Below are 12,186 nucleotides of genomic sequence, written 5' to 3' on the forward strand. Positions count from 1 at the left end.
AATGCCAATTTGTACTTATTCACATGTCCTGGCTATTTTTCCTGCTTGGGAAGCTAATTCTCCCCCCCCCTCCATAAACACACAATACAACCCACAATTTACAAATGGACCAGATGATGTTAAAAGAAAGAAAATATGCTGGATACTTTTCCTGTTGAGGATAGCTTAGAACCCCAATAAGCTTGATAAAATTGAGCTCTTATTCAACTACCTCTTTTCCCAAGTACCATTTGAGGCCAGAATATTTTTTTAAGACAAGCCACATATCAATGGAATACATTTTCAGCAATATCAAAACAAATGCAAAGACACCAGTTTCAAATACATAGCTGTGTTTGATAAAAGTCAAAGGTTGCCTCCTCTACTGCTAGAGGCAACTTGCCACAGAATCACTGTTGAGAGAAAACTAAAAAATACCATTTTGTTTAATGTCTAGCCTTTAGGCAGCTTAAGCGGCACTACAATTTTACCATTAAAAATGCTAAAAATTCTATAGATGTAAATACTAAATTGCAAACTCCTACTGTTTCCCTTCATTGCAAATGGCAGCACTAATGCTTCACACTGACAGAAAATATTATGTATATCTACAGAGAAAATTCCCAAGGGAGAATCCCAGGAAAAATCTAGAGGAAATAGTATAGAAAACATTTTTGTTGTGGTTAACCAATAGATTTCATAATAGATAATTAAAAAACATGGAAAGAAGGAACAAAAGAATAAGAAATCTAGCACAAGTGAATGAAACTTCATTGGTTCCCCTCGAGTTTTCCACATAGTTGAAATGCCTGCATTTTTTAAGATACTCTCATAAGAAGTATTCCAGAGAACTATTTGTATTTGCTAAGCCACACGTGACCCTAGATCTAATTTCATGTGATCTTTGGTCTCACTTAAAATCTATTAGGTCTGTTCAGATATCTACCAAGATCTGTCTGTCTCTTTCAAAAACCAAAAAGAGAAAGGAATGAAGTGTCAGGGGAAAAAAAAAAGATTGTCATTATTCATGGTTTCCTCCATTTCCAAACACCACACAATCCTAAATAAATTACTCCTGTACAAAACCCATCAGATCAGTCTGATGTTAGGTAAGCAAAATGTAGCACTTTTTAATGAGCGGTTAAAGACATTGAGCTTGTCAGCTGAAAAGCTGACAGCCCAGGTTCGAGATCCAAGCATCGCAGAACAAGGTGAGCTCCCATCCTCATAACAGCTCCTGCCCACCTAGCAGTTCGAAAGCATGCAAATGAGAGTAGATAAATAGGTACCACTTTGCTGGGAAGGTAACAGTGTTCTGTGCACCTTTTGTTTAGAGCCATGCTGGCCACATGATCACAGAAAATGTCTTTGGACAATGGTGGTTCCATCAGCCAAGAAACAGAGAGTCAGATAGAACTGAACAGGGAAACCGTTACTGTACCTTTTATGGAAAAGTTACTGTTTATATGAATCAGGGGTCTTCAAGTTTGGCCCTTTTACGACTTGTGGACTTCATCTTCCAGAATTCCTCAGCCAGCGTGCCTGGCTGAGGAATTTTGGGAGTTGAAGTCCACAAGTCATAAAAGGGCCAAGTTTGAAGACCCCTGATATAAATGAACAGTGATGAACTTTCATAAACACATATCTGTACTTGTCCCTTTATTTCTGGCTATGGGTGTAGACCTAACAGGTTCACAACAACTGCAGTTCGCATCTAGTAAATTCGCAAGATTCATTTTTCTCACCATGTACATGTATACATAATCCGAACTAGTCCATGTTGTTTCTCTGTGTCATGTAATATATGTGGGTATATGCATAATTCTGTATTTATTTATTTATTTTTGTCATATTTGTGTAGTGTATACTGGAGGTGGTGAACCTTTGAGAACTGTATGCAACGAAGTTTCATTTTAGTGCATGCCGATTAGTGTACATTCAAAGTGACAGTAAAGTTATTATTCTATTATTCTATTCTATTATTCTATTCTTTATGTAATCGAGATACAAATGGCACCATCAGCATAAACAGGACAATCTTTAAACGCTTCAGAACAGAAGTTGAGCTTCCATCTCTTACCTTAATCTTGGGGGGCTTGATAATTTGGATTTTCAAGTTAAATATTTATTTTTTCCTCAAGTCCAACTGATGCGAACATGGATTGAACAGGGAGGCTCTACATCAGCAAGTGTCAGCAATAGTGCATTGCCCTGTTGGGAATAAGTGGGAAGAAAAAAGAAGATATAGTGGTTAAGAGGCTGCAAAGAAACCAGGAGACTGTGAGTACTAGTCCTGCCTTAGGCATGAAAGTTGGCTGGCTGATTTTTGGCCAGTCATTCTCTCTAAGCCCAACACACCTCACCTATTGTTATGGAGAGAATAGGAGGAGGAAGGAGTTTAAGTTACATATAAAAGTAATAGAGCTGGATTTTTTAAAAAAAAAAAATGTCAAACCACTGCCATAAAACTGAGATTCTGCTGTTTTAGGGCCTTTGACCTTATACTATAAACTCTTATACAATAAACTTTCCAAAGCATATCCTGACATCGGTATAAAAACTGAAAGATTTTATCACCATCTTTCTTTTCCAACTACTTTCCCAACAGACCTTTCTGTTTAAAAGGCATTGATTCAAAAGAAAGTGAGTTTTTTAAAAACACACAGAGAGAGGAAGATGTAACTAAAGAGAAAGATTTAAAAAAAAGAATTCTGTCTCTAAAGATATCACAGGGAAGCTGAAAATCGGCTTTTCCTATTATGATATTATGATTTATTTTAGAAATGGAACACAACAACAGGCTGATTTAATTAACGTAGTGAAATATAAACAGCAATCACCATAAAAATATAGTAGCAATAATAATAACTATTCATTACAGTGATTGGAAATAGAAAGCAAAATCATTAATTCAAAGCAGTAAGGTTGTGTAGGTAGGTAATTTTCATAATACCCAGTTCCCAAAGACTCTGGGTGACTGACAACAACATGAGAACACAATAAGAAGCAGAAAATAAGGAAAGGAAAGTAATAAAATAAAATAGAAAATAAAACAGAAAATAAAATAAAATGGTGAGAACAACAAAGAGACACAAAGAGGCTTCACTCTCCCTCGCCAAAGATCTGGGTAAAAAAGCAGTTCTTCAAGGCCCTTCTAAACAACTCCACACTGGTGTCTATTTATATCTCAGAAGGAACTCATTCCAGGGGGAAGGGTGCTTCTAACAAGAAGATGGTGCTTCCAGGAGCTTCATAGGTAGCATTGTTTAATTGAAGGAACCTGGAACATGCCAAACCTATACATTTCAATCAACCAAATAGGATAAAATCTATTTGTTGTTAATATGGGATTAATTCAGTCCTTACTCTTATCATTAAATCTAGATTCATCCTTTCATTTTTAGAAAATTTTACCCAGACAGTATCCATTCTTTCAATGTACTGTACATAATTATTCTCTGAGTCCCAGGTACAAATTTCTTTCAATGTACATAATTACTCTCTGAGTCTCAGGTTCAATACAGACATTTATTTATCTATTTAACATACAATGTTAGAGAAATCTTCAAATGCTAGACACAATGCAATCCTGGGCAGCCTTAATTGCTAATTCATTCTGTTTGGTCCTTGTGTGCCTATCCTTGGTGCATCACAGGGGGTGTAGTAGCTTATACCAGCTGACTAGCCGTGCTTAGGTTGTTGGCTCTTCCATGCTCTTCTGTCAATCTCACTTTGCCTCATCTCATGTTGCATTGCCTCGCTTCTGGCCAGGTCCATCACTGGCTTCTGCTCTCTATACACACACAAATGCAGCTAGGTTTTTATACCAAAGTAGTACCCATTTATCTACTTGCAGTATTACTTGCTTTCAAATCCAAGTGGGCAGGAATTAGGGAATGAGTGACACGAGCCCACCCTGTATTGTGGAGCCAAGCTTGAACCGCTCGAGTCCAGACCATTTCTGGCCAGCAGTTCCAGTGTCATTAAGCCACTGCACCACCGCATCCCCTCATAGAAACAAATGTGTACTGTAGCTTACATTGGACAGTTTTCCTTTCTGTGTGGTTGCAACAGCTGTTTTATTCTCATTAGGGATATTTTCACTTATATTTAATTTAGGTAAGATAGTTTATGCTAAGTGTTTTTATTAATTGCGGCTGCATCAAACCATGATTAATAAATAAATAAAAGCTTTTCATAATGCATTCCATATTTGGGAAATGTAATTTAATATCATAGTTCCATACTTTGCTATTATATTTATTTCAACATTGTATTAATATAGGCTAATGCAGTTCATTTGAGACTAAAATGGATTTATAACTGGACTAGACTAAATCATATGAGTTAAAGAGTATTCAAATGTCTTATAATACCAACACACTGACATGCACACACCCAAAACAGATATCCAATCAATTTTAAAGATGCTTTCAGAGGCCAACTAGATAAAAAATACTATTTTTGATGAATTAACTTAATTCTTAAATACCTGGACCCATTTATTTTCCAAAATTACACTGTATTCCTATTCTTTGTTCTACAGTTCAGGTATGTAACTATAGCAACAAAAGATAAGTGGAACATGTTGTCCTTCAAGCACCCAGATCCATAAACACCATGGCCATTGTCTATGACAAGCTAAGGATTATGGGAACTAAAAGCCAATACTTGAAGGTACCAGTTTGGGGAACTTGATAATTATCAAGTTAATTAATTAATAATTAATTAATAATAAATAATTACCAAGTTGTACAGTAACTGATTCTATTGAGCTTTGATTCATTTTGAACCAAGCAATATGTGTAACAGGTGGAGCAGTTATGCTATAAGAGAGGGACTGAATTAATTTCTTATAGATGCCCCTCATTTACTAGAAATCGGCAATGTTGCTTTCTACACATTATTTTCTGAAGCCTAGAAAAAACTGTGAAAGATGAATTACATTATGATAAGGAAATCATGCTCAAAAGGCAACATTATCAACTTCTAGCTCATTGTGATAGCATAAAATTGCCTTCATCCATGATTTCAAGAGGTCAAACAGCATTAAAACACTAGAAAACCATTAGATGGTTAGATGGTGGTTCTTGCCTTGATGAAAGAATTCAGGATATGTTCATTTGAGAATGCAGCTTGATTCCCACGGGGTATGAGAAGATGCAATTCATTACCTCAGGTGATTTTTAGTGTTTTTGCAAACCCTCAGCTTCCCTCAAGTATGTTGATGCCACACTTCTTTAGCAGTTTAACAGGGGATAACAAAACTGGCTGGAGACTATTTTAAACCCTTATTATTCCAATATTTCATTTATGCCATTAAGTAACAGGAACAGCAGCAGCTATGCTGTTACTCAGTGCTTGCAGCCTTTATTACATTGACCAGCCAAAAGACAATATTATTGGCACTGCAGAAAGATGGCCAGTGCTTAATGTGATGATGGAATGTATTGCTTTAGATCTGTGTCATAGAAACTGGTTATAATAATTGCTTTCCTGCATAAACAAAATGTGCCCTCCTCTATTCCCAAATGTGTGACACTTCAAAATGTGCAAGCAGGAAAGTACAGAATAAACCTCAGATTACAGCTTGACAAATATATTTGTGACTCTATTAATCTTTATAATATTCTACCTGACTATAAAAAGAAAGGAATTATTACCTAGTAGATGAAGTGATTTTATCCATATTCCTGGAACTGATCTTAGACGAGCCCCCCCCCCCATGTTTTCAGCATTATTTATACTAAGGATGCTCAATTCCTGTGGGACTCAGCTTAGATGCTCCCACATGAGCTGATTGATGGATGCTGAGAGCCTTGTTTTCTATATTTATTGTGCTGCATTTCTCTGCCTCTTGCCAAAAAGCTGTTATTGAACTATTGAGAAATATTTATCTATTCAATGTCCATGGACTTGCCATATACTTGCCAAGCAACTCTGGGCAGCTAATAAAAAATTAGAATATCAAAATACATAAAATAGGCAAAGCTATATACAGTGCTGGAGACAATAAATCATGTATAACATATTAATGGCTCACTCTACATGCTGGACCTATGCCAGAGATGAGAATCAGTTCTTCAGGGCCCTTCTAAAAGGAGGGTGTTAATCCACGAGGTAGGCACAGCAAAAATACCCACTGCCTTGTAGTAAGGGCCACTAATGGAGCTTTCTGAGCAGCAAAGTAGGGATGGGGACAAAAAAAAAATATGGCATGTATTTTTTTTATTAATAGCAAGGATAATAGTTGTATGTTTTAAAATTAGTTTTTACAATATTAAAGCTGACTAATATGTCATTTCTAACATCTTTACCTTGTGCTTTTATTTTAAATAACAAATTTGAAAAATAATAATAGCAACAGACAGCAAATGCCATCTCCTCAGAGAACAATGGACTGCCCAGTAGAACAGGGGTCCCCAAACTCCGGTCTATGGACCGGTACTGGGCCATGGTATGCCAGTAACTGGTCCACACAAACAAGGAAAGTCCATCTGTGGGATGCAGGCAGCATACAAAGCACTACTCCTCCAGTCTGCGGAAAAACCTCTCTAGACGTAATCAGTCCCTGGTGCCCAAAAGGTTGGGGAACGCTGTAGTAGAAGATTGCACAGATTGATTACAAACAATGACATGACAAAATAGCAACAAAGGTGCACTGGAATATCTGCAAGAAATGCCACTTGCCTGCAAGCAATAACTCGTTGAAATTATAGAAAATGAAGAAGCTAAAGTGCTTCAGGACTTTCAAACAGACAAGTATCTGCCACATAACACTCCAAACTTAACAACTATAGATAAAAAAGACAAAAAGTCTGGATATTGGATATGGTAATGTACCTACAGACAGTAGAATAGAAGGGAAAGAACTAGAGAAAAATCACAAAATACAAAGACCTGCAAATAGCAGTAGAATGTGGCAAAAAAAATCAAAGATGGTACCAACAGTAATAGGCCTCTTGGGTGCAATCACAGAATTGGAATACCACTTGAACATCTTTGGCATTGACAAAAAAACATCATCAACTGCAAAAGGCATTTTTACTTGGAACAGCTTACAAACTGTGATGATACTTATAACACCATCCAAACAACATCTGCCTATTCCAGGTCCTTAGGAAGGACAATAGTTGGACAAAAATGCCAAACTCAGTCTAACATCTAGCTGACTGTGCAACCAGCAATAATAGCATACTGTATGTTTATGGAATTAGAGGTATAATATCATAGACTCAGTGATTCCCACTGCATCTAGCCTTTCTCAGAACTGAGTTTTGATGTTCATTCTTTTGCTTATGAACAATTTTTTACATCTTTCTACATAAAGATGCAAAGCTTTTACATTTGGAGGAGGGGTCTCTCTACGTTCTCACATAATCTGGACAACTGCAGTTATTTCTGTGCCGGCTAGGAATAATGGGAGTTATAATCCAATATATATGGAAGACCGGAATGGGACGATTCGCCCCTGCCAACTCACCATGGCCAGTGGGCTGCCGCCAGTTTGTAATTGCCAACTCGCCTGTGCCAAGCCACCACAGGACAACTCCACACAGCCAACTCATGGTGGGGACAATTCGCCATGGGTGGCTGGAGGAAGAGCTGGGTGGGTGGGCAAATGAGTGGGTAGGCAGAGCACAGAGCACATCAGGGCAGGCAGCCAAGGACTTCCCATTTTCACACTCCCTGCTGCTACTGCGTTGGGCTCGGACCTGCCACTGATGTTGCTACCATGCCAGGTATGGAGTCTGGCTTGGTGGCAGTGGCATTAGCAACGTGGCAACAGTTCCCTGCCAGACTCTGATCCACCACTGCTTGGCAGCAGTGGGTGTGTAAATAGGAAGCCCCAGATGTCACCACGTCCCAGCTCCCACCCCCCTCCCCAAGTTTTACCTGCTTCCTAGGACTAAGAAGGAGAGAGAGAGAGAGAGAGAGAGGGAGAGAGAGAGAGAGAGAGAGAGAGAGAGAGAGAGAGAGAATGATTGGCTCACGGTCACCCAGCTATCTTTGTGCCTAAACCGGAACTAGAATTCATGATCTCCTGGTTTATAGCCTTGTGCCTTAAACCATTTCCCCAAACGGACTTTGCCTTCAAATAATGGTGAATTGCAGATTTCATCAAGACAGCTGATGTTGCTAGGAATGATAGCTTCTCAGCAATCAAGGGTTGGAGGATCCTTATTCTTGATCTAAAGGAAGGAAATTATCCTTCAGGTTTTGTTAAGATGGGAATTTTCTATACAAACCTGAGTCCCAGAGAGTGTAGGAAGAAAGGAAAAGGAGCGATTGTTGATTTACAATGTGAATTTTACATGCTGTGACCCTTTGTATAAAAGAACATAGCTTAACCTAATCATGGCTAAAAGTCACTTCTGAAAGAAACACACATACACGTGTTTGCGCGCATGCACAGTGAATTTAATACAAACCAGAAACCAACACTTTAAATAAATAAAAACAGAAATGGGCTGTGGAGGTCCCCTCCAAATATTTGCTATTGTGAATATGAAGTGCTGTTTCTTATATTGTATAGCAAATGAATAACCATAATAAAGAATAATTGTGCCCATAGACAATTTCATGGGAAAAGGAAACACCATCTCCAATTTTGAAGGCAATTTACTAAATCATACTGGATTAAAAGATTTTCCCTTACATTGCTCATGTTTTGTATTCTTCAACTCAGCATGTGGGATTCCAAAGGATAATTTTTCATTGTTGAATACTTACCAAGCAGTATGCCCACTTCTCATATAGCTTTTATTTCTCATGGTATGAAAGTCATATGAACCAAGTCAGCATGGGACAGAAGAATAAAAGAGTGGAAGGGATCGATTCTGAATCCGAATGTACTAAGTGAACAGGATGAGGCAGATCAAGGGCAACTGTAAACAACAATCAAATTAGTGTAAAAGCAAATCAACAAGGAATTGATTTATTTTTACAGCAACCATGATGTAAATGTCAGCTAAAATGAAGCACCCTGATTTGATCTTAATTTGAAGGCAAAGGGGGAAAAAATCCAAAACTATTATTTTAACTTTCAAGATTTGTGAAGTACAGTACAGTGTACATTATATACACTGGATTTCTATTGCCCCATGAAAACTATTAGATTTATATCCCACCCTTTGTTTATAGATTGTAACAATACCAATGTGAGCTAGCTGTGCTAGGTGACTGTGTCAATTTATAAGCTAGATATCTTTATTTCATATTTATTGAACAAAGAACTTATGTTAGTATTTAGCTGCCAAAAATGTGAAAAGAGTTTGTATATATGGTTTCTGCTATCACTACATGTGACATTTTCTCCTTAATTTCCTGGATCATATACAACAAGAGCAATTAGGAACCCAATAAAAGGTATTTTTTCAAAAGCTGTTTAGTGATTTACATTTGAAGAGGGAAGGCATGTGGACCATGTGTATTCATAATATATCCATTATGTATCTCTGCATAGCCTTACTATCTTTATGTGTTACTTATATGTAGAGGCAAAGGTTTCCAGATAGAGCTGGAATCTTGCCTATCTCTAACGTCATCTGGTTCTTCTCTTTCAATAATTTACACTTGTATTAACTCAATACATTGGATGGCACACAACAGGAACACTATGTTCAGGCATCCTCACCAACATATTCATTGTGAATTGGAAGGTGCTCTGAATCTTTCCTACAATGCCTTTCAACTCAGTTTGTTTCTTCACATTATCAAGGCTTGATGGGACTATGGTTTGGAGCGTATTATGGTCGGTTGGCAACACAATTTGCCTGGTTTCAATGCTGGGGCTACCAACAGCTGTGAAAAAAAATCAATAAAAAATAAGTCTGTGATGTATACTGAATGCAAACAGCCAAGTTTTGGCTACGACATCCAAACCAAGTGAGACTCTAATAATACTTCCAAGTCTTAAAACATGAAAATTATATTTTCAGAAAAGAGCATTTCACAAAATTCATGTTTGTATCTATATATCCCAATTTGAGGGTTTTCAAACTGAGTTTCATGAGAACCTGAATGAGTTTTGAAAGGAGCTAAAGGGAGTGAGGAAACCTTGAATATCAAGAAGTACAGGCAGCCCATGTTTTCTAAAGCACAGCTGAGAGAGTTGGAAGCAAGAAATCTGTTAGAACTTTCTAACTTGATTAACATCAAAGAGTAATTGCACTCTCCCTCTTCACTTCTGTGTTGCAAACATATTTGGATCTCTCTGCGTATTGCACATGTGTATTTTCAAGAGGCCTCCTTAAATTATCAAGGTGACATCCTGTGTACTTGTAGTTAGGAGTAAGCTCCATTGAGCTGGTGGGAATTAATAAAGAAAATTAGGATTGTACTGCTCAGCTGCAGCGCTTCTATCTCTCAAATCCCTTTAGAATGGGATTTCCTCCAGAGTAAACATACATGAAAATTGTGTCTGCAAAGATAGGCAGAGAAAAAGATGGGTGCTTAAGTAGCTTCAGACAGGCATTTACTATGGGGGGGGGGAAATCATTCTATCCTAAATATATACTCTTCAGTATATAGACATTGTTTTTATTTTGCTTTTGTTGTTTCAAATAGGCAAAACAATCAGGGCTTTATGTCAATAGCTGATTGGGCAGGCTGAGCTGAAAACACTTTTTTTATTTATAGACTATGATATCAGACAATATTTGTTGTTCAGTCACTAAGTTATGTCCAGCTCTTCACGACCAACCAATTTTTGTTGAGGGCCATTGATGTCATTCAGAGGAGCCTACATTTTTTTTCTCCTTAACCATGAATGACCATCCACAGTCTCATATAGTCTCACCTTGCACTTTGTCTGAACAAAAAAAGATATTTTCAAGCATGCCCCCACAATCTGAACAAAGAAAACTCAAGTGTCTTGAACATTAGTTAACCGCATTCCTTTACCAATAAAAAGCGTCTTTTTGCATAACTCGGGATTTCCATCCTGTGGTAACAGCAGCATAAAAACCATGAATCATTATAGAGTCAAGGCATCTAGACTTAACCCAAAATATCTCAAGATCCCACTCAATCATAACTGACACAATTGCAAAGAACTTCAGGGGGGAAAATTAGCAAAATGCATTAAAAGAAAATGCAGTATTAAAAGAAAATGCAGAATCTTCATTTTTTCATGACTCGCAGATTTTTTCCAAAAACTTAATTTTTACAGAAGTTGCAAGATTTTCAGAATACAGCACAGAGCATTTAGTTCTTTTCCAAGTGGCAATTTTATGGTTGAGTTTTCCCATTTTCTTATGGTATTAAGAGCATTTGTGAAAATAATGCACAACAGATAGGAAATGCTTCCATGCCCTAGAAATTAACTAGATTCATAAGTTTATGGAACATAGACCCATTTTTTTATTATATGGTGTGGAATTCTGCAGTGCAAGATTCTTCTATGAATATGCAACAGTGCTGTAGTACAATTAAACAAGCTGAAAGAACATAGAGCTATGGGGATTCCAAAATGGCTGAGCAAACATGGTTTAATGTGCTATGTGAAATGTTATCCTAACCATAATTACAGGATTATTGTGAGAATGAAGATGCAGAATGTAAATGTTGTAACAATGAATTAACTGGCTGAAGACTTTTTTAAAACAATTTTTATTAAAGAAACTTTTCCAAAGTAAAAACAATATAAAGTAAAAGTGAGAAGCAAATAGGAAAGAAGTGAAAGAAAAAAGATATGAAGAAACAGTTTCTAATCTTCTTTACAGTACTTATAAATGAATTTATATTTTACCTCTCTAAGGTTTTATTCTTTCACGCTGTAAGGAAGATAAAGGGATGAGATAGTAGTTACATTCAGTGTTACTCTAGGACAGATATGTCAAACACAAGGTCCATGGGCCGGATGTGGCCCGCGAAGTGGTTTCATGTGGCCTGCGAAACATCCTGGAAACAGTGAGGGAACGGCCCCTGCTGTCTTGACCCTGGCCACGCCGGCCGAGAGCCAATGTACAATTTTGTGCTGGCCATCTATGCTGAAACGCATTCAGTCTTAGCTCCACAAGACCGTCTGGGAACAGCGAGGAACCAGCCCCTGCCGTGTCGCCCCCGCCCCCTGGGTGCATGCTGGGGAGGTGTTTCCCTTTGTGAGGAATGAAGAAATGCACCAACGCCTGGAAGTGGCCAGCAAATGGCCCTCGCCTACTTCACATATCCGGCTTGATGAGCTCTGGGGGAGGGTTTCAGCAG

The 12,186-nt window shown here is 37.7% G+C and overlaps 1 protein-coding gene across 1 annotated transcript in view; it reads right to left on the bottom strand.

The window, feature by feature from the left end:
* TSPAN18 (tetraspanin 18) overlaps positions 1-12,186 on the bottom strand; it is a 215,645-nt gene that overhangs the window by 108,960 nt on the left and 94,499 nt on the right. The window contains exon 3 of the mRNA XM_039358972.1: positions 2,060-2,190. The gene's annotated coding sequence lies outside the window, so the exon portion shown is untranslated. The remainder of the gene's footprint in view (positions 1-2,059; positions 2,191-12,186) is intronic.

This window comes from Crotalus tigris, unplaced genomic scaffold, assembly GCF_016545835.1.
Source record: "Crotalus tigris isolate CLP2741 ecotype Arizona unplaced genomic scaffold, ASM1654583v1 scf7180000017576.4783729, whole genome shotgun sequence".
Lineage (NCBI taxonomy): Eukaryota > Metazoa > Chordata > Lepidosauria > Squamata > Viperidae > Crotalus > Crotalus tigris.